We start from the raw sequence: 23,161 nt of genomic DNA, 5'->3' as shown, positions 1-23,161 counted from the left end.
GTAATCCAACTGGACCTCAATAAACGGTTTCTTAGTATGCAGTAGCCCGCGACCACTTCTAACCCAAAAGCGTAATCTCATCCTTTTGCAGAATCAGGCAAGCTTTCACCTGCTCAAGCTGAACTGACATTGGTCTTCTTGGCCAGCAAGAATTCCTCTCTTGAAGCTGTTGAGGCTAGAGAACAGAATGATGCGTATTCATTCTTTATAATAACTCTTCTAGCCCTCCCACTCCATACCACTTTATAACTTCCAATGTTGCAGATGTCTTCCATCATTGTGACCCTTGCTACTTTTCTCAACATTGGCTGGCTCGGCATAACAAGAAGGGATGGATGGCTACAGGAGAGCCTGAATTGTGCCTGTAAGGTTCTACAGGGAGTCACTGGCAGATAATAAGAAACTCAGCCCTAAGTTGGCTCTTCTCTCTCACTTTCTTTCTCCTCTCTCCCTCTACCTATCTCTCACTCTCTAAATACTAGTATCTATATTGTATTCCCATCCCCTTCACAAACTTTCTGACCCTACTTCCTCTCTCCCTTAAATCAGTTCAACCCCCTTCTTTTCCTTTAGGAAACTCCACATCTTTTTTTAAAGGCCCTTCCCATATTCACACTGCTTCTTGATAAGACATTATTTTCCTTTCTTTGAAGGATAGTGAAATAGATTTTCTTGAAATACGGTTGGCATACCATCAATTCATTACACCGTACTTTATCATTATCCTTACTTAAGCAATGCATTTCATCATTAGGACATGTGCTGTGTTTGCCGGGCATGGTGGCGTGTGCCTGTTGTCCTAGCTACTTGGGAGGCTGAGGCTTGTGGATTGCTTGAGCTCAGGGGTTCTGGGCTGCACTCAGCTGTGTTGATCAGGTGTCCATGCTACGTTGGGTATCAATATGGTGTTCTAGAGGGAGCTCTAGAATTTCAGGTTGTGTAATGAGAGGTGCACCGACCCAGGCTGGAAACTGAGCAGGCCAAAGCTTCCATGCCCATCGGTAGCAGGACAGCACCTGAGAGCAGTAGGTGTAACACAGCTTGAGCAAAATAGTGAGACCTAGCCTCTCTTTTTTTGACTCAAATGTGAACGTTTTGATTTTTACAAGATGGTAATGAATTATTTTTCCAAAACCAAATCTTTGTTTTTCTTTTGATATTTTTGCAGGAAGTACAATGAACATTACAACTGGGCCGGGCATTCTAGCATAGCAGACAATTCTCCAGAATTGCGACATATTGCAACAACAAGCAAGCAGGTGGAGAGGACTGAAAACTCTGTGCAGCCTAGAATAGATGGCTGTGTGATTTTCTGCAAGGATGACTGAAATGCATTCTTCATTTTAGAGCACCTGTAGGATTAAATTGATCTGTCAAGTACAAAAGTATCCTTAGAAGAGCAACTTTGAAATGCGTTTGCTGGGTCTTCTGCTGCATTCCTACGTCCAGCTCTAATTCATTTTTTGATTAGCCCTCATTCAATTCCATATATGAATGAGAAGGAGAAATAAGAGGGCCCTTCGCTCTTTGAGAGAAACATGAAAAGACTGAAAACTGTGTAACTCCCAAACATTGGAGCCTTCAGCCTTACTCCAGCCAACTCTTGCGGTTTAATACTTTTAAATCTTGATGTTGTTTAACAATCCCAGCAGAAGGGATCAGGTTGACAGGCGCTGCAGTTCTCCAGTATGGGGCTGTCCAGATCATTACTCAATCTACCTTGCATTGGCACAGTATAAAATACGTCATGAATTCTCCTATGAAAAGGTATACAAATCTGTTTGAATCACTTTTGTTAGTCCGGGGGACCCATTCGCTGGAAGGGGCAGGGAGGACAAAAATAGCTCATTGGTATAGAACACTGAATTAGCAGCTGATTTTGAGGTGGGAGAAGATCGAGTAATCCAACCGGACCTCAATAAACGGTTTCTTAGTATGCAGTAGCCCGCGACCACTTCTAACCCAAAAGCGTAATCTCATCCTTTTGCAGAATCAGGCAAGCTTTCACCTGCTCAAGCTGAACTGACATTGGTCTTCTCGGCCAGCAAGAGTTCCTCTCTTGAAGCTGTTGAGGCTAGAGAACAGAATGATGCGTATTCATTCTTTATAATAACTCTTCTAGCCCTCCCACTCCATACCACTTTATAACTTCCAATGTTGCAGATGTCTTCCATCATTGTGACCCTTGCTACTTTTCTCAACATTGGCTGGCTCGGACATAACAAGAAGGGATGGATGGCTACAGGAGAGCCTGAATTGTGCCTGTAAGGTTCTACAGGGAGTCACTGGCAGATAATGAGAAACTCAGCCCTAAGTTGGCTCTTCTCTCTCACTTTCTTTCTCCTCTCTCCCTCTACCTATCTCTCACTCTCTAAATACTAGTATCTATATTGTATTCACATCCCCTTCACAAACTTTATGACCCTACTTCCTCTCTCCCTTAAATCAGTTCAACCCTCTTCTTTTCCTTTAGGAAACTCCACATCTTTTTTAAAGGCCCTTCCCATATTCACACTGCTTCTTGATAAGACATTATTTTCCTTTCTTTGAAGGATAGTGAAATAGATTTTCTTGAAATACGGTTGGCATACCATCAATTCGTTACACCGTACTTTATCATTATCCTTACTTAAGCAATGCATTTCATCATTAGGACATGTGCTGTGTTTGCCGGGCATGGTGGCGTGTGCCTGTTGTCCTAGCTACTTGGGAGGCTGAGGCTTGTGGATTGCTTGAGCTCAGGGATTCTGGGCTGCACTCAGCTGTGTTGATCAGGTGTCCATGCTACGTTGGGTATCAATATGGTGTTCTAGAGGGAGCTCTAGAATTTCAGTTTGTGTAATGAGAGGTGCACCGACCCAGGCTGGAAACAGAGCCGGCCAAAGCTCCCATGCCCATCAGTAGCAGGACAGCACCTGAGAGCAGTAGGTGTAACACAGCCCGAGCAAAATAGTGAGACCTAGCCTCTCTTTTTTTGACTCAAATGTGAACGTTTTGATTTTTACAAGATGGTAATGAATTATTTTTCCAAAACCAAATCTTTGTTTTTCTTTTGATATTTTTGCAGGAAGTACAATGAACATTTGAACTGGGCCGGGCATTCTAGCATAGCAGACAATTCTCCAGAATTGCAACATATTGCAACAACAAGCTAGCAGGAGGAGAGGACTGAAAACTCTGTGCAGCATAGAATAGATGGCTGTGTGATTTCCTGCAAAGATGACTGAAATGCATTCTTCATTTTAGAGCACCTGTAGGATTAAATTGATCTGTCAAGTACAAAAGTATCCTTAGAAGAGCAACTTTGAAATGCGTTTGCTGGGTCTTCTGCTGCATTCCTACGTCCAGCTCTAATTCAATTTTTGATTAGCCCTCATTCAATTCCATATATGAATGAGAAGGAGAAATAAGAGGGCCCTTCGCTCTTTGAGAGAAACATGAAAAGACTGAAAACTGTGTAACTCCCAAACATTGGAGCCTTCGGCCTTACTCCAGCCAACTCTTGCGGTTTAATACTTTTAAATCTTGATGTTGTTTAACAATACCAGCAGAAGGGATCCGGTTGACAGGCGCTGCAGTTCTCCAGTATGGGGCTGTCCAGATCATTACTCAATCTACCTTGCATTGGCACAGTATAAAATACGTCATGAATTCTCCAATGAAAAGGTATACAAATCTGTTTGAATCACTTTTGTTAGTCAGGGGGACCCATTCGCTGGAAGGGGCAGGGAGGACAAAAATAGCTCATTGGTATAGAACACTGAATTAGCAGCTGATTTTGAGGTGGGAGAAGATCGAGTAATCCAACCGGACCTCAATAAACGGTTTCTTAGTATGCAGTAGCCCCCGACCACTTCTAACCCAAAAGCGTAATCTCATCCTTTTGCAGAATCAGGCAAGCTTTCACCTGCTCAAGCTGAACTGACATTGGTCTTCTTGGCCAACTAGAGTTCCTCTCTTGAAGCTGTTGAGGCTAGAGAACAGAATGACGCGTATTCATTCTTTATAATAACTCTTCTAGCCCTCCCACTCCATACCACTTTATAACTTCCAATGTTTCAGATGTCTTCCATCATTGTGACCCTTGCTACTTTTCCCAACATTGGCTGGCTCGGCATAACAAGAAGGGATGGATGGCTACAGGAGAGCCTGAATTGTGCCTGTAAGGTTCTACAGGGAGTCACTGGCAGATAATGAGAAACTCAGCCCTAAGTTGGCTCTTCTCTCTCACTTTCTTTCTCCTCTCTCCCTCTACCTATCGCTCACTCTCTAAATACTAGTATCTATATTGTATTCACATCCCCTTCACAAACTTTCTGACCCTACTTCCTCTCTCCCTTAAATCAGTTCAACCCTCTTCTTTTCCTTTAGGAAACTCCACATCTTTTTTAAAGGCCCTTCCCATATTCACACTGCTTCTTGATAAGACATTATTTTCCTTTCTTTGAAGGATAGTGAAATAGATTTTCTTGAAATAAGGTTGGCATACTGTAGGAAGGTACCTCCTGACTATGGTTGCCCCCAACTTTTTGCCCTGTGTTTTAGCTGGTTTTTGACATAGTCGACCTGGGACCCTGCCAATCAGGACCCCAGGCCTACTGCTCTCTCTTTAAAATGGATTCCATGTACCTTAGGTACATTTCCAATTGGGACTGGGCCACCTTATCAGACCCTGTAACTCAGGGCATAGGTGAACCCAGGGCTGCCAGGGGCTGCAGCATGCATTATGCCACCCCTGGCTGGCCTCCTAAATTTGACACAACTGGCTGCATGACAGCTGGGGCAAAGTCGTGTAATCACCCTTTGCTGTAGGTGTAGTATACCTATACCTAACCCTAAAATGGACACACAGATTCCTATCAGTCACTCCTATGGCAGGCCTTGACAATCCTGAAGGCAGAGTGCTTGGAATCGTGTGAGATGGTGCTCTGGCATGAGCTGAGCCTGTCTGCAGCTTGCGGAACCAAGTCCTAATAGCTGTTCCATGATATCGCATACCATATACTCTTAAGTGCATTATAATCCTCGCGGTTAAATGCTATCTTTGGTATTGCTTTATCAAAACATGTCGAGTAAGGTGTCATACGAATTGGAATACTAACCCCTCGCCAATTCTGGCGACGGGGTTAGCATTCCACCCTTCTAGAGGGACACGACATGTATGTAACTGTGAACCCCGGTTAAAGTTAAGCAAAGCCTCAGCTCCACAAAATGGATGCTGCCACCACAGACACGAGTCTGACCCCCTGCAGCTGGGAGTCCTCCCAGCAAGGGGAGCCTGGACAAAGGGTTTCCTGTCAGGGGCGGTGCTAGCACCGTCCCAGACATGGTTTTGTGTATCCTGGGTAGGCAGGGCTTTACAGGAAGGTGACTGCTGAGTGGCACCCCGGTGCTCACTACGCATAGGCCGGTCAGAACCAGTTCCAGGGGCACACCAGCCCCTGGCTGGGGAAAGTCCGGCATGGCAGAGGGGTGTAACCACCCCCCTCCTAGTCCCACCCATAGGCAGGACCTAGTCACCGGGTCAGCCCCCTTTTTTAGTATAAAGATGGGAGCGGGCCCCCTGTTAAAATTAGATCATCTTTGGAATCAAGACACAACTTTCTTCGAAAGGACATCAAGATTTCTTCTTCAAGATTCTCCCTTGTGGCTAAGGAGTAGTCACCCTGCATCAAGCGGGCACCATCCTAAGAACACTGCGGTCTGCTGCAAGTCCTTCTTCACGAATCCAACGACCCAGCTCGACGAGACCCGGCTTCCCTGGCACCTCTGACCTCTACTCACCTCTACAGCAAAGCTGAGAACTGTGAGTGCGACGAGACCTCGAGGGACCGACGATCGCCAAGACTGCACGACTTCTTTGCAACAAGCCCACCGAGTCTTCCATTGGTGAGTGCTTTTGGGTCCGAGAAGCCCCAACCCTGAGCAGCTCCAGCACCGAAGATCAGCCCTCCAGCATCTCCACGATCTGCGTGGGGCCCTTCTGCTTTTGCGTGCTCACCGCGCTGTGTGGCTACTAGCCGGCTGGCTTGTGGCCTTCTTCACGACGCCCGACGACATCACTGCTGCTGGTCTGGTTGCTCCAGACTGGCCCTTGCTTCCTTCTTCAAGAGAGGCACCCCGGACCCTGCTGGTCCACTCCAGACGCCATTTTAGGTCCACCGCGTGGGCTTGAATTTGCCAAGGCTTTGTTGCCCAATCCTGGGTCCAGCGACGCCGACAGCTTCATCCATCGTGGGACAGATCGCTCCTCCATCCTGGTCGCCGACAACGCCTCCTGGTCCGTGAGATCTGCGGTCACAGCGTCACCCACTCACCTTGTCGAGGTGGCTACCATCCGGTACCCTCCTGGTGCCCACTGACTACTGGCTAGTAGTCTCGAACTTGGTCCCCTCTGCTTTCAGGTGTCATCTTCCATCGATCCAGGCTTGGATCCACCGAACTTTCTTCACTGGTCGCCTGCCAGCAACTTCTTTCTTCCAGGCTCCTGGTCCGTCTACGAGGATTCCCGACGTCTTTTGAGTCCTATGCAGCTGCAGCCCCTGGGCTAGGTAACTTCGGCATTTCGGTGCCCCAGCATAGCCTCACTATCCAAGGATCAGAATCCACTTTCGTTTTCCTCCTACCAGGTCGGGTTCGCCCGAGAACACTAACTTTGCAATTACTAGCTACCATAGACTTTGTCCCGCATCTCGCGTGAGAGTGCACACACTGCACCCGAGTCCCCTGGGTCTCCTAGAAGTAATCTAACGATTCTATAGTCAAGTCCTAGCGATTCCAAAGCCTATTAGTACTGTACTTACCTGCTAGTAATTTCGCATTCCACTTTCTGAGTATATCGTTTTCCGTGCCCCTCGGGCATTTGTATATACTGTGCTAACTTAAGTATTTTTGTAAGAGTTTTGGTTTGTGCTTAGTACCCTGTCCTCATAAAGAGTACAGGGCTGTTGTGATTCTTAATAAATAACTGTTTATTTTCATAACACTTGTGTGGTGTCCTTTCACTTGGTGTTCAAGGGGTATATGTGGTATAACAGCTGGCTTAACACGCCCTCTCGAGTCTTTAGCCTTAGACTGCTCGTATCCACGCTACTAGGATAGCTGGTCTATAAGGTTGACTTACAACCAATCATCAATAAGGGTTGCTGGACTGATACATAGTGTTCACTAGAATAGTGAGCACTGCATATCAGGCCACCTTCTCACATTGGTGAGCAGCGGTTGGGATTTGATCTTGCTGTTGTTTTACCACACGTATCCTAAGAATATCTTGTTGAAAGATCACATAAGTACTGTTAGTACATATAACTAAGCTTAGAATACTCTGAGTTCTACTGAACCAGCTGTTGCAGCTCCTCAAGGCTTAGCACACCTTGGCTGCAACTCTTAGCAAGGGATCAGTAGGTAAACACATAGTGTAGGTAGGTGCATCACTTACACCACACTAGAATCAGCATGTCAGACAAAGGAGGAAACTCTGAGTCTCCCCTTGTGTCAGTGGACCCCCCACAGGTCACTTCCAAATATGCTGCTCTTAGCTTCAATGAGATGAGACAAGTGTGTACCCTCAGGAAGCTAAAACAGGGGTCTAACCCCACAATCTCCTTTCTGATTGGTCTCTTAGAGACTTATGATGCCAGGAAAGCTGAGAAACTTCTTAGCTCTCCTAATCCAGATGGGAGTTTGCCCTCCTTACAGGGACCCTTTGATAGCACTGACCATCCCCTCCAGGAGGCAGATGATGCTGAGGATGAGGATGAGGATGAGGATCAGTTGTCAGGGGATGAGGCAGATAAGGGACAGGTAGAAGTCAGCAGACTAACCAGGTCCAACTTAAGCAGGCATGAGAATGGTACTAGGGGACCCCTGGGACCTCTCTCAGGCCAGCTTAACATTGGGAATGGACGAGTTAGGTCTCTATCCAGAGACTCTAGCAGATCCCTTCAAACCAATGGCTCTCAGGACTCTGTTCTGAGGAGGATGACCTCCCCTCAGAGGAGAGTGTATGAAGCTAAAGAAAGGGCAGCCAATCTGAGGATTGAAAGGGAAGAACTTGCCCTGGCCAAAGAGAGGCTTGCCTTTGCTAGAGAGCAACAGTTAAGTGGGGTAGCCCCCACTGGTGGCAGCAATATACCTAGCAATAGGGAAAGGAGTTTTGATACAAAGCACCTGAATAAGATAGTGCCCCCCTTTAAACAAGGGGATGACATCCACAAATGGATAACTGCTTTGGAGAGGGCCTGCACTGTGCAGGGTGTTCCCCAAAGTCAGTGGGCAGCTATCTTGTGGCTCTCCTTTGATGGTAAAGGTAGAGATAAGCTCCTCACCACAAGGGTGGAGGATGCTAACAATTACCAAATCTTGAAGAATACACTGGTTGATGGGTTTGGTTTAACCACTGAACAATACCGGATGCTGTTCAGAGACACCCAGAAAACTCAGTCTCAAGATTGGACTGACTTTGTTGATTGTGCCACTAAGGCTTTTGAAGGCTGGCTACTGGGTAGTAAGGGTACTGATTTTAAAGGATTGTACAATCTAATTATGAGGGAGCAAATCTTAAATAGTTGTCAGAACCAGCTATTGCATCAGCACCTGGTAGACTCTGATCTGACCTCTCCACAGGAATTGGGTAAGAGGGCAGACAAATGGGTCAGAAGCAGGGTTAGGCCTAAAAACCAGGGTGGTGACCAGAACAAGGAATCAACCAAGCCTCAAGAGAAGGGTGGGGATAAATCCACAGAGAAGACTTCCCAAGGGCCCCAAAACTCCAACAAGGGTGGTGGGTCCCAGAACACTCCTTCAGAGCAAAAGAAACCTTATTGTCATACCTGTAAACAGGTGGGCCATTACAAAAGTGATGCCAGTTGCCCTAAAAATAGCAATAAGGGAAATATACCCCCAGGTAATACTCCTAAACCTCCTGTTACCACTAGTGGTAATCCCCCAGGTGGTGGGAGTGCCCCCAAGAATGTGGTGGGCATTACTTTGGGCAATCAGGAGGACTATGGCCTAGCCAGGTCCCCTGACCACACTCTTGTCTGTGAGACTGGCATGGGGTTTGCCAACTTCACTACTGGACCCCACATTTTGGGAAAGTATAGACAAGAGGTCATAGTGAATGGTCAGAAAGTTGAGGCATTCAGAGACACAGGGGCCAGCATCACCATGGTGATTGACCATCTGGTCCCCTCTGCTCAACTGACCCCTGGTTTTACTTATCAGGTGACAGACATTCATGGAGTGAAGAGAAGGCATCCCATGGCAGTAGTCAAGCTCAGCTGGGGTAATGTCACAGGGCCCATGAGAGTGGCAGTGACAGATAACCTACCTGTAGATTGCTTACTGGGGAATGACCTGGAACTCTCAGCATGGGCTGAGGTGGAGCAAGAAACTCACTCCAGAATGATAGGCCTATCCAGACAGGTTAGTGGGGCAGTAATAGCTACAGCCCCAGTCCAAGCACCATTCCTCCCAGAAAAGGTTGGAAGAGCAATGGTAGCCACTGCCCAGGCTCAGACAGACTTTCCAGAGCAGGATAGGAGGGCTGTGGCAGTCACAGCCCAAACACAAACTGAGTGCCCTCCTGAAAAGGTTGGCAAGGTTGAAATGGTCTCAGCCTCTACTCAAACAGATAGTGAGGTTGTGAAGCCTGAAACAATGGATCACTCCACTCAAACAGAGAGCATTGAGGAGGAAGAAGAGTCTTCCCCCTCCCAGACACTAGGTGAGAGCCAGCCTCCTCAGGGAACTGACTCTACCCCTGTTGAAGGAACTGCCCCAGAGGTAGTCAGGCCTAGCCTGGCAGAGCCCCTGATAGCAGTGGACCCTTCCCAGGTGGGACCCAGTCTGGAGCAGGTAACCTGCACCTCTCTACCCTGCCTCAGTCAGCCCCGGGCTGAAGAGGTCAGGGAGGCCAGTGGTGGACCCCAAAGGGCCCCCTGTCCAAAAGAACCCCTTAATCAGCAGATTAGGATCACTGAAGCTGGTAACCCTAGCCAAGATAAAGTAAGTCAGACTCCTGAGGGATCCCCCTTAAAAGTAGTTAGGGACCTCCCACAGCTGGACACTGTTGGGCACAGCCAAACATGGGGCCTAAAAACCCCAAACCTGACCTGTCCCTCCAGTAAGCCAAACAGAGGGACTCAGCCTCCAGCTTTAGGTAGCCAGAGGCTGACCCTGAGAGCTCAGTGCATCTCAGCTAAAGAAAGAAAGGCACACATGATGAATGGTGATTGGAGGAAGTTGAGCCCAAAGGTAGAGGAGCCTCACTTCAGTACTCCATCTCAGCATCAGCCTTCTTCTTTCCCAAGACACACCAAAGGCAGAGATTCCCTATGGTGGAGACCCTCAGATACCCTTAGGGTGAGGGGTTGCCTAGTGGACCATGACACAGGGGGAAACCAAGCCAGAGCTGGTCCTTCCTTATATGGCCACTTAGGTAATAGAGGCTTACCTGGACAAGGATAGCCTTATCTCCTTTCGTTTGGGGGGGGGGTTGTGTAGGAAGGTACCTCCTGACTATGGTTGCCCCCAACTTTTTGCCCTGTGTTTTAGCTGGTTTTTGACATAGTCGACCTGGGACCCTGCCAATCAGGACCCCAGGCCTACTGCTCTCTCTTTAAAATGGATTCCATGTACCCTAGGTACATTTCCAATTGGGACTGGGCCACCTTATCAGACACTGTAACTCAGGGCATAGGTGAACCCAGGGCTGCCAGGGGCTGCAGCATGCATTATGCCACCCCTGGCTGGCCTCCTAAATTTGACACAACTGGCTGCATGACAGCTGGGGCAAAGTCGTGTAATCACCCTTTGCTGTAGGTGTAGTATACCTATACCTAACCCTAAAATGGACACACAGATTCCTATCAGTCACTCCTATGGCAGGCCTTGACAATCCTGAAGGCAGAGTGCTTGGAATCGTGTGAGATGGTGCTCTGGCATGAGCTGAGCCTGTCTGCAGCTTGCGGAACCAAGTCCTAATAGCTGTTCCATGATATCGCATACCATATACTCTTAAGTGCATTATAATCCTCGCGGTTAAATGCTATCTTTGGTATTGCTTTATCAAAACATGTCGAGTAAGGTGTCATACGAATTGGAATACTAACCCCTCGCCAATCCTGGCGGCGGGGTTAGCATTCCACCCTTCTAGAGGGACACGACATGTATGTAACTGTGAACCCCGGTTAAAGTTAAGCAAAGCCTCAGCTCCACAAAATGGATGCTGCCACCACAGACACGAGTCTGACCCCCTGCAGCTGGGAGTCCTCCCAGCAAGGGGAGCCTGGACAAAGGGTTTCCTGTCAGGGGCGGTGCTAGCACCGTCCCAGACATGGTTTTGTGTATCCTGGGTAGGCAGGGCTTTACAGGAAGGTGACTGCTGAGTGGCACCCCGGTGCTCACTACGCATAGGCCGGTCAGAACCAGTTCCAGGGGCACACCAGCCCCTGGCCTGGGGAAAGTCCGGCATGGCAGAGGGGTGTAACCACCCCCCTCCTAGTCCCACCCATAGGCAGGACCTAGTCACCAGGTCAGCCCCCTTTTTTAGTATAAAGATGGGAGCGGGCCCCCTGTTAAATTTAGATCATCTTTGGAATCAAGACACGACTTTCTTCGAAAGGACATCAAGATTTCTTCTTCAAGATTCTCCCTTGTGGCTAAGGAGTAGTCACCCTGCATCAAGCGGGCACCATCCTAAGAACACTACGGTCTGCTGCAAGTCCTTCTTCACGAATTCGACGACCCAGCTCGACGAGACCCGGCTTCCCTGGCACCTCTGACCTCTACTCACCTCTACAGCAAAGCTGAGAACTGTGAGTGCGACGAGACCTCGAGGGACCGACGATCGCCAAGACTGCACGACTTCTTTGCAACAAGCCCACCGAGTCTTCCACTGGTGAGTGTTTTGGGGTCCGAGAAGCCCCAACCCTGAGCAGCTCCAGCACCGAAGATCAGCCCTCCAGCATCTCCACGATCTGCGTGGGGCCCTTCTGCTTTTGCGTGCTCACCGCGCTGTGTGGCTACTAGCCGGCTGGCTTGTGGCCTTCTTCACGACGCCCGACGACATCACTGCTGCTGGTCTGGTTGCTCCAGACTGGTCCTTGCTTCCTTCTTCAAGAGAGGCAACCCGGACCCTCCTGGTCCACTCCAGACGCCATTTTAGGTCCACCGCGTGGGCTTGAATTTGCCAAGGCTTTGTTGCCCAATCCTGGGTCCAGCGACGCCGACAGCTTCATCCATCGTGGGACAGATCGCTCCTCCATTCTGGTCGCCGACAACGCCTCCTGGTCCGTGAGATCTGCGGTCACAGCGTCACCCACTCACCTTGTCGAGGTGGCTACCATCCGGTACCCTCCTGGTGCCCACTGACTACTGGCTAGTAGTCTCGAACTTGGTCCCCTCTGCTTTCAGGTGTCATCTTCCATCGATCCAGGCTTGGATCCACCAAACTTTCTTCACTGGTCGCCTGCCAGCAACTTCTTTCTTCCAGGCTCCTGGTCCGTCTACGAGAATTCCCGACGTCTTTTGAGTCCTATGCAGCTGTAGCCCCTGGGCTAGGTAACTTCGGCATTTCGGTGCCCCAGCATAGCCTCACTATCCAAGATCAGAATCCACTTTCGTTTTCCTCCTACCAGGTCGGGTTCGCCCGAGAACACTAACTTTGCAATTACTAGCTACCATAGACTTTGTCCCGCATCTCGCGTGAGAGTGCACACACTGCACCCGAGTCCCCTGGGTCTCCTAGAAGTAATCTAACGATTCTATAGTCAAGTCCTAGCGATTCCAAAGCCTATTAGTACTGTACTTACCTGCTAGTAATTTCGCATTCCACTTTCTGAGTATATGGTTTTCCGTGCCCCTCGGGCATTTGTATATACTGTGCTAACTTAAGTATTTTTGTAAGAGTTTTGGTTTGTGCTTAGTACCCTGTCCTCATAAAGAGTACAGGGCTGTTGTGATTCTTAATAAATAACTGTTTATTTTCATAACACTTGTGTGGTGTCCTTTCACTTGGTGTTCAAGGGGTATATGTGGTATAACAGCTGGCTTAACACGCCCTCTCGAGTCTTTAGCCTTAGACTGCTCGTATCCACGCTACTAGGATAGCTGGTCTATAAGGTTGACTTACAACCAATCATCAATAAGGGTTGCTGGACTGATACATAGTGTTCACTAGAATAGTGAGCACTGCATATCAGGCCACCTTCTCACACATACCATCAATTCATTACACCGTACTTTATCATTATCCTTACTTAAGCAATGCATTTCATCATTAGGACATGTGCTGTGTTTGCCGGGCATGGTGGCATGTGCCTGTTGTCCTAGCTACTTGGGAGGCTGAGGCTTGTGGATTGCTTGAGCTCAGGGGTTCTGGGCTGAACTCAGCTGTGTTGATCAGGTGTCCATGCTACGTTGGGTATCAATATGGTGTTCTAGAGGGAGCTCTAGAATTTCAGGTTGTGTAATGAGAAGTGCACCGACCCAGGCTGGAAACAGAGCAGGCCAAAGCTTCCATGCCCATCGGTAGCAGGACAGCACCTGAGAGCAGTAGGTGTAACACAGCTTGAGCAAAATAGTGAGACCTAGCCTCTCTTTTTTTGACTCAAATGTGAACGTTTTGATTTTTACAAGATGGTAATGAATTATTTTTCCAAAACCAAATCTTTGTTTTTCTTTTTATATTTTTGCAGGAAGTACAATGAACATTTGAACTGGGACGGGCATTCTAGCATAGCAGACAATTCTCCAGAATTGCGACATATTGCAACAACAAGCTAGCAGGTGGAGAGGACTGAAAACTCTGTGCAGCCTAGAATAGATGGCTGTGTGATTTTCTGCATGGATGACTGAAATGCATTCTTCATTTTAGAGCACCTGTAGGATTAAATTGATCTGTCAAGTACAAAAGTATCCTTAGAAGAGCAACTTTGAAATGCATTTGCTGGGTCTTCTGCTGCATTCCTACGTCCAGCTCTAATTCATTTTTTGATCAGCCCTCATTCAATTCCATATATGAATGAGAAGGAGAGATAAGAGGGCCCTTAGCTCTTTGAGAGAAACATGAAAAGACTGAAAACTGTGTAACTCCCAAACATTGGAGCCTTCGGCCTTACTCCAGCCAACTCTTGCGGTTTAATACTTTTAAATCTTGATGTTGTTTAACAATCCCAGCAGAAGGGATCAGGTTGACAGGCGCTGCAGTTCTCCAGTATGGGGCTGTCCAGATCATTACTCAATCTACCTTGCATTGGCACAGTATAAAATACGTCATGAATTCTCCTATGAAAAGGTATACAAATCTGTTTGAATCACTTTTGTTAGTCAGGGGGACCCATTCGCTGGAAGGGGCAGGGAGGACAAAAATAGATCATTGGTATAGAACACTGAATTAGCAGCTGATTTTGAGGTGGGAGAAGATCGAGTAATCCAACTGGACCTCAATAAACGGTTCCTTAGTATGCAGTAGCCCGCGACCACTTCTAACCCAAAAGCGTAATCTCATCCTTTTGCAGAATCAGGCAAGCTTTCACCTGCTCAAGCTGAACTGACATTGGTCTTCTTGGCCAGCAAGAATTCCTCTCTTGAAGCTGTTGAGGCTAGAGAACAGAATGATGCGTATTCATTCTTTATAATAACTCTTCTAGCCCTCCCACTCCATACCACTTTATAACTTCCAATGTTGCAGATGTCTTCCATCATTGTGACCCTTGCTACTTTTCTCAACATTGGCTGGCTCAGCATAACAAGAAGGGATGGATGGCTACAGGAGAGCCTGAATTGTGCCTGTAAGGTTCTACAGGGAGTCACTGGCAGATAATGAGAAACTCAGCCCTAAGTTGGCTCTTCTCCCTCACTTTCTTTCTCCTCTCTCCCTCTAGCTATCTCTCACTCACTAAATACTAGTATCTATATTGTATTCACATCCCCTTCACAAACTATCTGACCCTACTTCCTCTCTCCCTTAAATCAGTTCAACCCTCTTATTTTCCTTTAGGAAACTCCACATCTTTTTTAAAGGCCCTTCCCATATTCACACTGCTTCTTGATAAGACATTATTTTCCTTTCTTTGAAGGATAGTGAAATAGATTTTCTTGAAATACGGGTGGCATACCATCAATTCATTACACCGTACTTTATCATTATCCTTACTTAAGCAATGCATTTCATCATTAGGACATGTGCTGTGTTTGCAGGGCATGGTGGCGTGTGCCTGTTGTCCTAGCTACTTGGGAGGCTGGGGCTTGTGGATTGCTTGAGTTCAGGGGTTCTGGGCTGCACTCAGCTGTGTTGATGAGGTGTCCATGCTACGTTGGGTATCAATATGGTGTTCTAGAGGGAGCTCTAGAATTTCAGGTTGTGTAATGAGAGGTGCACCGACCCAGGCTGGAAACAGAGCAGGCCAAAGCTTCCATGCCCATCGGTAGCAGGACAGCACCTGAGAACAGTAGGTGTAACACAGCTTGAGCAAAATAGTGAGACCTAGCCTCTCTTTTTTTGACTCAAATGTGAACGTTTTGATTTTTACAAGATGGTAATGAATTATTTTTCCAAAACCAAATCTTTGTTTTTCTTTTGATATTTTTGCAGGAAGTACAATGAACATTTGAACTGGGCCGGGCATTCTAGCATAGCAGACAATTCTCCAGAATTGCACCATATTGCAACAACAAGCTAGCAGGAGGAGAGGACTGAAAACTCTGTGCAGCCTAGAATAGATGGCTGTGTGATTTTCTGCAAGGATGACTGAAATGCATTCTTCATTTTAGAGCACCTGTAGGATTAAATTGATCTGTCAAGTACAAAAGTATCCTTAGAAGAGCAACTTTGAAATGCATTTGCTGGGTCTTCTGCTGCATTCCTACGTCCAGCTCTAATTCATTTTTTGATTAGCCCTCATTCAATTCCATATATGAATGAGAAGGAGAAATAAGAGGGCCCTTAGCTCTTTGAGAGAAACATGAAAAGACTGAAAACTGTGTAACTCCCAAACATTGGAGCCTTCGGCCTTACTCCAGCCAACTCTTGCGGTTTAATACTTTTAAATCTTGATGTTGTTTAACAATACCAGCAGAAGGGATCAGGTTGACAGGCGCTGCAGTTCTCCAGTATGGGGCTGTCCAGATCATTACTCAATCTACCTTGCATTGGCACAGTATAAAATACGTCATGAATTCTCCTATGAAAAGGTATACAAATCTGTTTGAATCACTTTTGTTAGTCAGGGGGACCCATTCGCTGGAAGGGGCAGGGAGGACAAAAATAGCTCATTGGTATAGAACACTGAATTAGCAGCTGATTTTGAGGTGGGAGAAGATCGAGTAATCCAACCGGACCTCAATAAACGGTTTCTTAGTATGCAGTAGCCCGCAACCACTTCTAACCCAAAAGCGTAATCTCATCCTTTTGCAGAATCAGGCAAGCTTTCACCTGCTCAAGCTGAACTGACATTGGTCTTCTTGGCCAGCAAGAATTCCTCTCTTGAAGCTGTTGAGGCTAGAGAACAGAATGATGCGTATTCATTCTTTATAATAACTCTTCTAGCCCTCCCACTCCATACCACTTTATAACTTCCAATGTTGCAGATGTCTTCCATCATTGTGACCCTTGCTACTTTTCCCAACATTGGCTGGCTCGGCATAACAAGAAGGGATGGATGGCTACAGAAGAGCCTGAATTGTGCCTGTAAGGTTCTACAGGGTGTCACTGGCAGATAATGAGAAACTCAGCCCTAAGTTGGCTCTTCTCTCTCACTTTCTTTCTCCTCTCTCCCTCTACCTATCTCTCACTCTCTAAATACTAGTATCTATATTGTATTCACATCCCCTTCACAAACTTTCTGACCCTACTTCCTCTCTCCCTTAAATCAGTTCAACCCTCTTCTTTTCCTTTAGGAAACTCCACATCTTTTTTAAAGGCCCTTCCCATATTCACACTGCTTCTTGATAAGACATTATTTTCCTTTCTTTGAAGGATAGTGAAACAGATTTTCTTGAAATACGGTTGGCATACCATCAATTCATTACACCGTACTTTATCATTATCCTCACTTAAGCAATGCATTTCATCATTAGGACATGTGCTGTGTTTGCCGGGTATGGTGGTGTGTGCCTGTTGTCCTAGCTACTTGGGAGGCTGAGGCTTGTGGATTGCTTGAGCTCAGGGGTTCTGGGCTGCACTCAGCTGTGTTGATCAGGTGTCCATGCTACGTTGGGTATCAATATGGTGTTCTAGAGGGAGCTCTAGAATTTCAGGTTGTGTAATGAGAGGTGCACCGACCCAGGCTGGAAACAGAGCAGGCCAAAGCTTCCATGCCCATCGGTAGCAGGACAGCACCTGAGAACAGTAGGTGTAACACAGCTTGAGCAAAATAGTGAGACCTAGCCTCTCTTTTTTTGACTCAAATGTGAACGTTTTGATTTTTACAAGATGGTAATGAATTATTTTTCCAAAACCAAATCTTTGTTTTTCTTTTGATATTTTTGCAGGAAGTACAATGAACATTTGAACTGGGCCGGGCATTCTAGCATAGCAGACAATTCTCCAGAATTGCACCATATTGCAACAACAAGCTAGCAGGAGGAGAGGACTGAAAACTCTGTGCAGCCTAGAATAGATGGCTGTGTGATTTTCTGCAAGGATGACTGAAATGCATTCTTCATTTTAGAGCACCTGTAGGATTAAATTGATCTGTCAAGTACAAAAGTATCCTTAGAAGAGCAACTTTGAAATGCATTTGCTGGGTCTTCTGCTGCATTCCTACGTCCAGCTCTAATTCATTTTTTGATTAGCCCTCATTCAATTCCATATATGAATGAGAAGGAGAAATAAGAGGGCCCTTAGCTCTTTGAGAGAAACATGAAAAGACTGAAAACTGTGTAACTCCCAAACATTGGAGCCTTCGGCCTTACTCCAGCCAACTCTTGCGGTTTAATACTTTTAAATCTTGATGTTGTTTAACAATACCAGCAGAAGGGATCAGGTTGACAGGCGCTGCAGTTCTCCAGTATGGGGCTGTCCAGATCATTACTCAATCTACCTTGCATTGGCACAGTATAAAATACGTCATGAATTCTCCTATGAAAAGGTATACAAATCTGTTTGAATCACTTTTGTTAGTCAGGGGGACCCATTCGCTGGAAGGGGCAGGGAGGACAAAAATAGCTCATTGGTATAGAACACTGAATTAGCAGCTGATTTTGAGGTGGGAGAAGATCGAGTAATCCAACCGGACCTCAATAAACGGTTTCTTAGTATGCAGTAGCCCGCAACCACTTCTAACCCAAAAGCGTAATCTCATCCTTTTGCAGAATCAGGCAAGCTTTCACCTGCTCAAGCTGAACTGACATTGGTCTTCTTGGCCAGCAAGAATTCCTCTCTTGAAGCTGTTGAGGCTAGAGAACAGAATGATGCGTATTCATTCTTTATAATAACTCTTCTAGCCCTCCCACTCCATACCACTTTATAACTTCCAATGTTGCAGATGTCTTCCATCATTGTGACCCTTGCTACTTTTCCCAACATTGGCTGGCTCGGCATAACAAGAAGGGATGGATGGCTACAGAAGAGCCTGAATTGTGCCTGTAAGGTTCTACAGGGTGTCACTGGCAGATAATGAGAAACTCAGCCCTAAGTTGGCTCTTCTCTCTCACTTTCTTTCTCCTCTCTCCCTCTACCTATCTCTCACTCTCTAAATACTAGTATCTATATTGTATTCACATCCCCTTCACAAACTTTCTGACCCTACTTCCTCTCTCCCTTAAATCAGTTCAACCCTCTTCTTTTCCTTTAGGAAACTCCACATCTTTTTTAAAGGCCCTTCCCATATTCACACTGCTTCTTGATAAGACATTATTTTCCTTTCTTTGAAGGATAGTGAAACAGATTTTCTTGAAATACGGTTGGCATACCATCAATTCATTACACCGTACTTTATCATTATCCTCACTTAAGCAATGCATTTCATCATTAGGACATGTGCTGTGTTTGCTGGGTATGGTGGTGTGTGCCTGTTGTCCTAGCTACTTGGGAGGCTGAGGCTTGTGGATTGCTTGAGCTCAGGGGTTCTGGGCTGCACTCAGCTGTGTTGATCAGGTGTCCATGCTACGTTGGGTATCAATATGGTGTTCTAGAGGGAGCTCTAGAATTTCAGGTTGTGTAATGAGAGGTGCACCGACCCAGGCTGGAAACAGAGCAGGCCAAAGCTTCCATGCCCATCGGTAGCAGGACAGCACCTGAGAGCAGTAGGTGTAACACAGCTTGAGCAAAATAGTGAGACCTAGCCTCTCTTTTTTTGACTCAAATGTGAACGTTTTGATTTTTACAAGATGGTAATGAATTATTTTTCCAAAACCAAATCTTTGTTTTTCTTTTGATATTTTTGCAGGAAGTACAATGAACATTTGAACTGGGCCGGGCATTCTAGCATAGCAGACAATTCTCCAGAATTGCGACATATTGCAACAACAAGCTAGCAGGTGGAGAGGACTGAAAACTCTGTGCAGCCTAGAATAGATGGCTGTGTGATTTTCTGCAAGGATGACTGAAATGCATTCTTCATTTTAGAGCACCTGTAGGATTAAATTGATCTGTCAAGTACAAAAGTATCCTTAGAAGAGCAACTTTGAAATGCGTTTTCTGGGTCTTCTGCTGCATTCCTACGTCCAGCTCTAATTCATTTTTTGATTAGCCCTCATTCAATTCCATATATGAATGAGAAGGAGAAATAAGAGGGCCCTTCGCTCTTTGAGAGAAACATGAAAAGACTGAAAACTGTGCAACTCCCAAACATTGGAGCCTTCGGCCTTACTCCAGCCAACTCTTGCGGTTTAATACTTTTAAATCTTGATGTTGTTTAACAATCCCAGCAGAAGGGATCAGGTTGACAGGCGCTGCAGTTCTCCAGTATGGGGCTGTCCAGATCATTACTCAATCTACCTTGCATTGGCACAGTATAAAATACGTCATGAATTCTCCCATGAAAAGGTATACAAATCTGTTTGTATCACTTTTGTTAGTCAGGGGGACCCATTCGTTGGAAGGGGCAGGGAGGACAAAAAAAGCTCATTGGTATAGAACACTGAATTAGCAGCTGATTTTGAGGTGGGAGAAGATCGAGTAATCCAACTGGACCTCAATAAACGGTTTCTTAGTATGCAGTAGCCCGCGACCACTTCTAACCCAAAAGCGTAATCTCATCCTTTTGCAGAATCAGGCAAGCTTTCACCTGCTCAAGCTGAACTGACATTGGTCTTCTTGGCCAGCAAGAATTCCTCTCTTGAAGCTGTTGAGGCTAGAGAACAGAATGATGCGTATTCATTCTTTATAATAACTCTTCTTGCCCTCCCACTCCATACCACTTTATAACTTCCAATGTTGCATTTGTCTTCCATCATTGTGACCCTTGCTACTTTTCTCAACATTGGCTGGCTCGGCATAACAAGAAGGGATGGATGTCTACAGGAGAGCCTGAATTGTGCCTGTAAGGTTCTACAGGGAGTCACTGCCAGATAATGAGAAACTCAGCCCTAAGTTGGCTCTTCTCTCTCACTTTCTTTCTCCTCTCTCCCTCTACCTATCTCTCACTCTCTAAATACTAGTATCTATATTGTATTCACATCCCCTTCACAAACTTTCTGACCCTACTTCCTCTCTCGCCTAAATCAGTTCAACCCTCTTCTTTTCCTTTAGGAAACTCCACATCTTTTTTAAAGGCCCTTCCCATATTCACACTGCTTCTTGATAAGACATTATTTTCCTTTCTTTGAAGGATAGTGAAATAGATTTTCTTGAAATACGGTTGGCATACCATCAATTCATTACACCGTACTTTATCATTATACTTACTTAAGCAATGCATTTCATCATTAGAACATGTGCTGTGTTTGCCGGGCATGGTGGCGTGTGCCTGTTGTCCTAGCTACTTGGGAGGCTGAGGCTTGTGGATTGCTTGAGCTCAGGGGTTCTGGGCTGCACTCAGCTGTGTTGATCAGGTGTCCATGCTACGTTGGGTATCAATATGGTGTTCTAGAGGGAGCTCTAGAATTTCAGGTTGTGTAATGAGAGGTGCACCGACCCAGGCTGGAAACAGAGCAGGCCAAAGCTTCCATGCCCATCGGTAGCAGGACAGCACCTGAGAGCAGTAGGTGTAACACAGCTTGAGCAAAATAGTGAGACCTAGCCTCTCTTTTTTTGACTCAAATGTGAACGTTTTGATTTTTACAAGATGGTAATGAATTATTTTTCCAAAACCAAATCTTTGTTTTTCTTTTGATATTTTTGCAGGAAGTACAATGAACATTTGAACTGGGCCGGGCATTCTAGCATAGCAGACAATTCTCCAGAATTGCAACATATTGCAACAACAAGCTAGCAGGAGGAGAGGACTGAAAACGCTGTTCAGCCTAGAATAGATGGCTGTGTGATTTTCTGCAAGGATGACTGAAATGCATTCTTCATTTTAGAGCACCTGTAGGATTAAATCAATCTGTCAAGTACAAAAGTATCCTTAGAAGAGCAACTTTGAAATGCGTTTGCTGGGTCTTCTGCTGCATTCCTACGTCCAGCTCTAATTCATTTTTTGATTAGCCCTCATTCAATTCCATATATGAATGAGAAGGAGAAATAAGAGGGCCCTTCGCTCTTTGAGAGAAACATGAAAAGACTGAAAACTGTGTAACTCCCAAACATTGGAGCCTTCGGCCTTCCTCCAGCCAACTCTTGCGGTTTAATACTTTTAAATCTTGATGTTGTTTAACAATACCAGCAGAAGGGATCAGGTTGACAGGCGCTGCAGTTCTCCAGTATGGGGCTGTCCAGATCATTACTCAATCTACCTTGCATTGGCACAGTATAAAATACGTCATGAATTCTCCTATGAAAAGGTATACAAATCTGTTTGAATCACTTTTGTTAGTCAGGGGGACCCATTCGCTGGAAGGGGCAGGGAGGACAAAAATAGCTCATTGGTATAGAACACTGAATTAGCAGCTGATTTTGAGGTGGGAGAAGATCGAGTAATCCAACCAGACCTCAATAAACGGTTTCTTAGTATGCAGTAGCCCGCGACCACTTCTAACCCAAAAGCGTAATCTCATCCTTTTGCAGAATCAGGCAAGCTTTCACCTGCTCAAGCTGAACTGACATTGGTCTTCTTGGCCAGCAAGAATTCCTCTCTTGAAGCTGTTGAGGCTAGAGAACAGAATGATGCGTATTCATTCTTTACAATAACTCTTCTAGCCCTCCCACTCCATACCACTTTATAACTTCCAATGTGGCAGATGTCTTCCATCATTGTGACCCTTGCTACTTTTCCCAACATTGGCTGGCTCGGCATAACAAGAAGGGATGGATGGCTACAGGAGAGCCTGAATTGTGCCTGTAAGGTTCTACAGGGAGTCACTGGCAGATAATGAGAAACTCAGCCCTAAGTTGGCTCTTCTCTCTCACTTTCTTTCTCCTCTCTCCCTCTACCTATCTCTCACTCTCTAAATACTAGTATCTATATTGTATTCACAACCCCTTCACAAACTTTCTGACCCTACTTCCTCTCTCCCTTAAATCAGTTCAACCCTCTTCTTTTCCTTTAGGAAACTCCACATCTTTTTTAAAGGCCCTTCCCATATTCACACTGCTTCTTGATAAGACATTATTTTCCTTTCTTTGAAGGATAGTGAAATAGATTTTCTTGAAATACGGTTGGCATACCATCAATTCATTACACCGTACTTTATCATTATCCTTACTTAAGCAATGCATTTCATCATTAGGACATGTGCTGTGTTTGCTGGGCATGGTGGCGTGTGCCTGTTGTCCTAGCTACTTGGGAGGCTGAGGCTTGTGAATTGCTTGAGCTCAGGGGTTCTGGGCTGCACTCAGCTGTGTTGATCAGGTGTCCATGCTACGTTGGGTATCAATATGGTGTTCTAGAGGGAGCTCTAGAATTTCAGGTTGTGTAATGAGAGGTGCACCGACCCAGGCTGGAAACAGAGCAGGCCAAAGCTTCCATGCCCATCGGTAGTAGGACAGCACCTGAGAGCAGTAGGTGTGACACAGCTTGAGCAAAATAGTGAGACCTAGCCTCTCTTTTTTTGACTCAAATGTGAACGTTTTGATTTTTACAAGATGGAAATGAATTATTGTTCCAAAACCAAA

General features: G+C 46.0%; 8 non-coding genes across 8 annotated transcripts; all 8 read left to right on the top strand.

Moving 5' to 3' along the window:
- Nucleotides 1-770: 770 nt before the first annotated feature.
- LOC147734495 (signal recognition particle RNA) lies at nucleotides 771-1,070 on the top strand. The gene has a single exon (XR_015307951.1).
- A 1,599-nt stretch (nucleotides 1,071-2,669) lies between these two features.
- LOC147734494 (signal recognition particle RNA) lies at nucleotides 2,670-2,969 on the top strand. The gene has a single exon (XR_015307701.1).
- Nucleotides 2,970-13,302: 10,333 nt separating this feature from the next.
- On the top strand, nucleotides 13,303-13,602 carry LOC147734493 (signal recognition particle RNA). The gene has a single exon (XR_015308195.1).
- A 1,598-nt stretch (nucleotides 13,603-15,200) lies between these two features.
- On the top strand, nucleotides 15,201-15,500 carry LOC147734492 (signal recognition particle RNA). Its single transcript, XR_015307636.1, has one exon.
- Nucleotides 15,501-17,098: 1,598 nt separating this feature from the next.
- LOC147734491 (signal recognition particle RNA) lies at nucleotides 17,099-17,398 on the top strand. The gene has a single exon (XR_015307918.1).
- Nucleotides 17,399-18,996: 1,598 nt separating this feature from the next.
- On the top strand, nucleotides 18,997-19,296 carry LOC147734490 (signal recognition particle RNA). The gene has a single exon (XR_015307994.1).
- A 1,598-nt stretch (nucleotides 19,297-20,894) lies between these two features.
- LOC147734489 (signal recognition particle RNA) lies at nucleotides 20,895-21,194 on the top strand. Its single transcript, XR_015307846.1, has one exon.
- A 1,598-nt stretch (nucleotides 21,195-22,792) lies between these two features.
- Nucleotides 22,793-23,092, top strand: LOC147734488 (signal recognition particle RNA). Its single transcript, XR_015308029.1, has one exon.
- Nucleotides 23,093-23,161: the final 69 nt, after the last annotated feature.

This window comes from Lissotriton vulgaris, chromosome 1_2 (genome assembly GCF_964263255.1).
Source record: "Lissotriton vulgaris chromosome 1_2, aLisVul1.2, whole genome shotgun sequence".
NCBI classification, from domain to species: Eukaryota; Metazoa; Chordata; class Amphibia; order Caudata; family Salamandridae; genus Lissotriton; species Lissotriton vulgaris.
The sequence above is the reverse complement of the archived record's forward strand: the minus strand, read 5'-3'. Positions and strand labels throughout refer to the sequence as shown.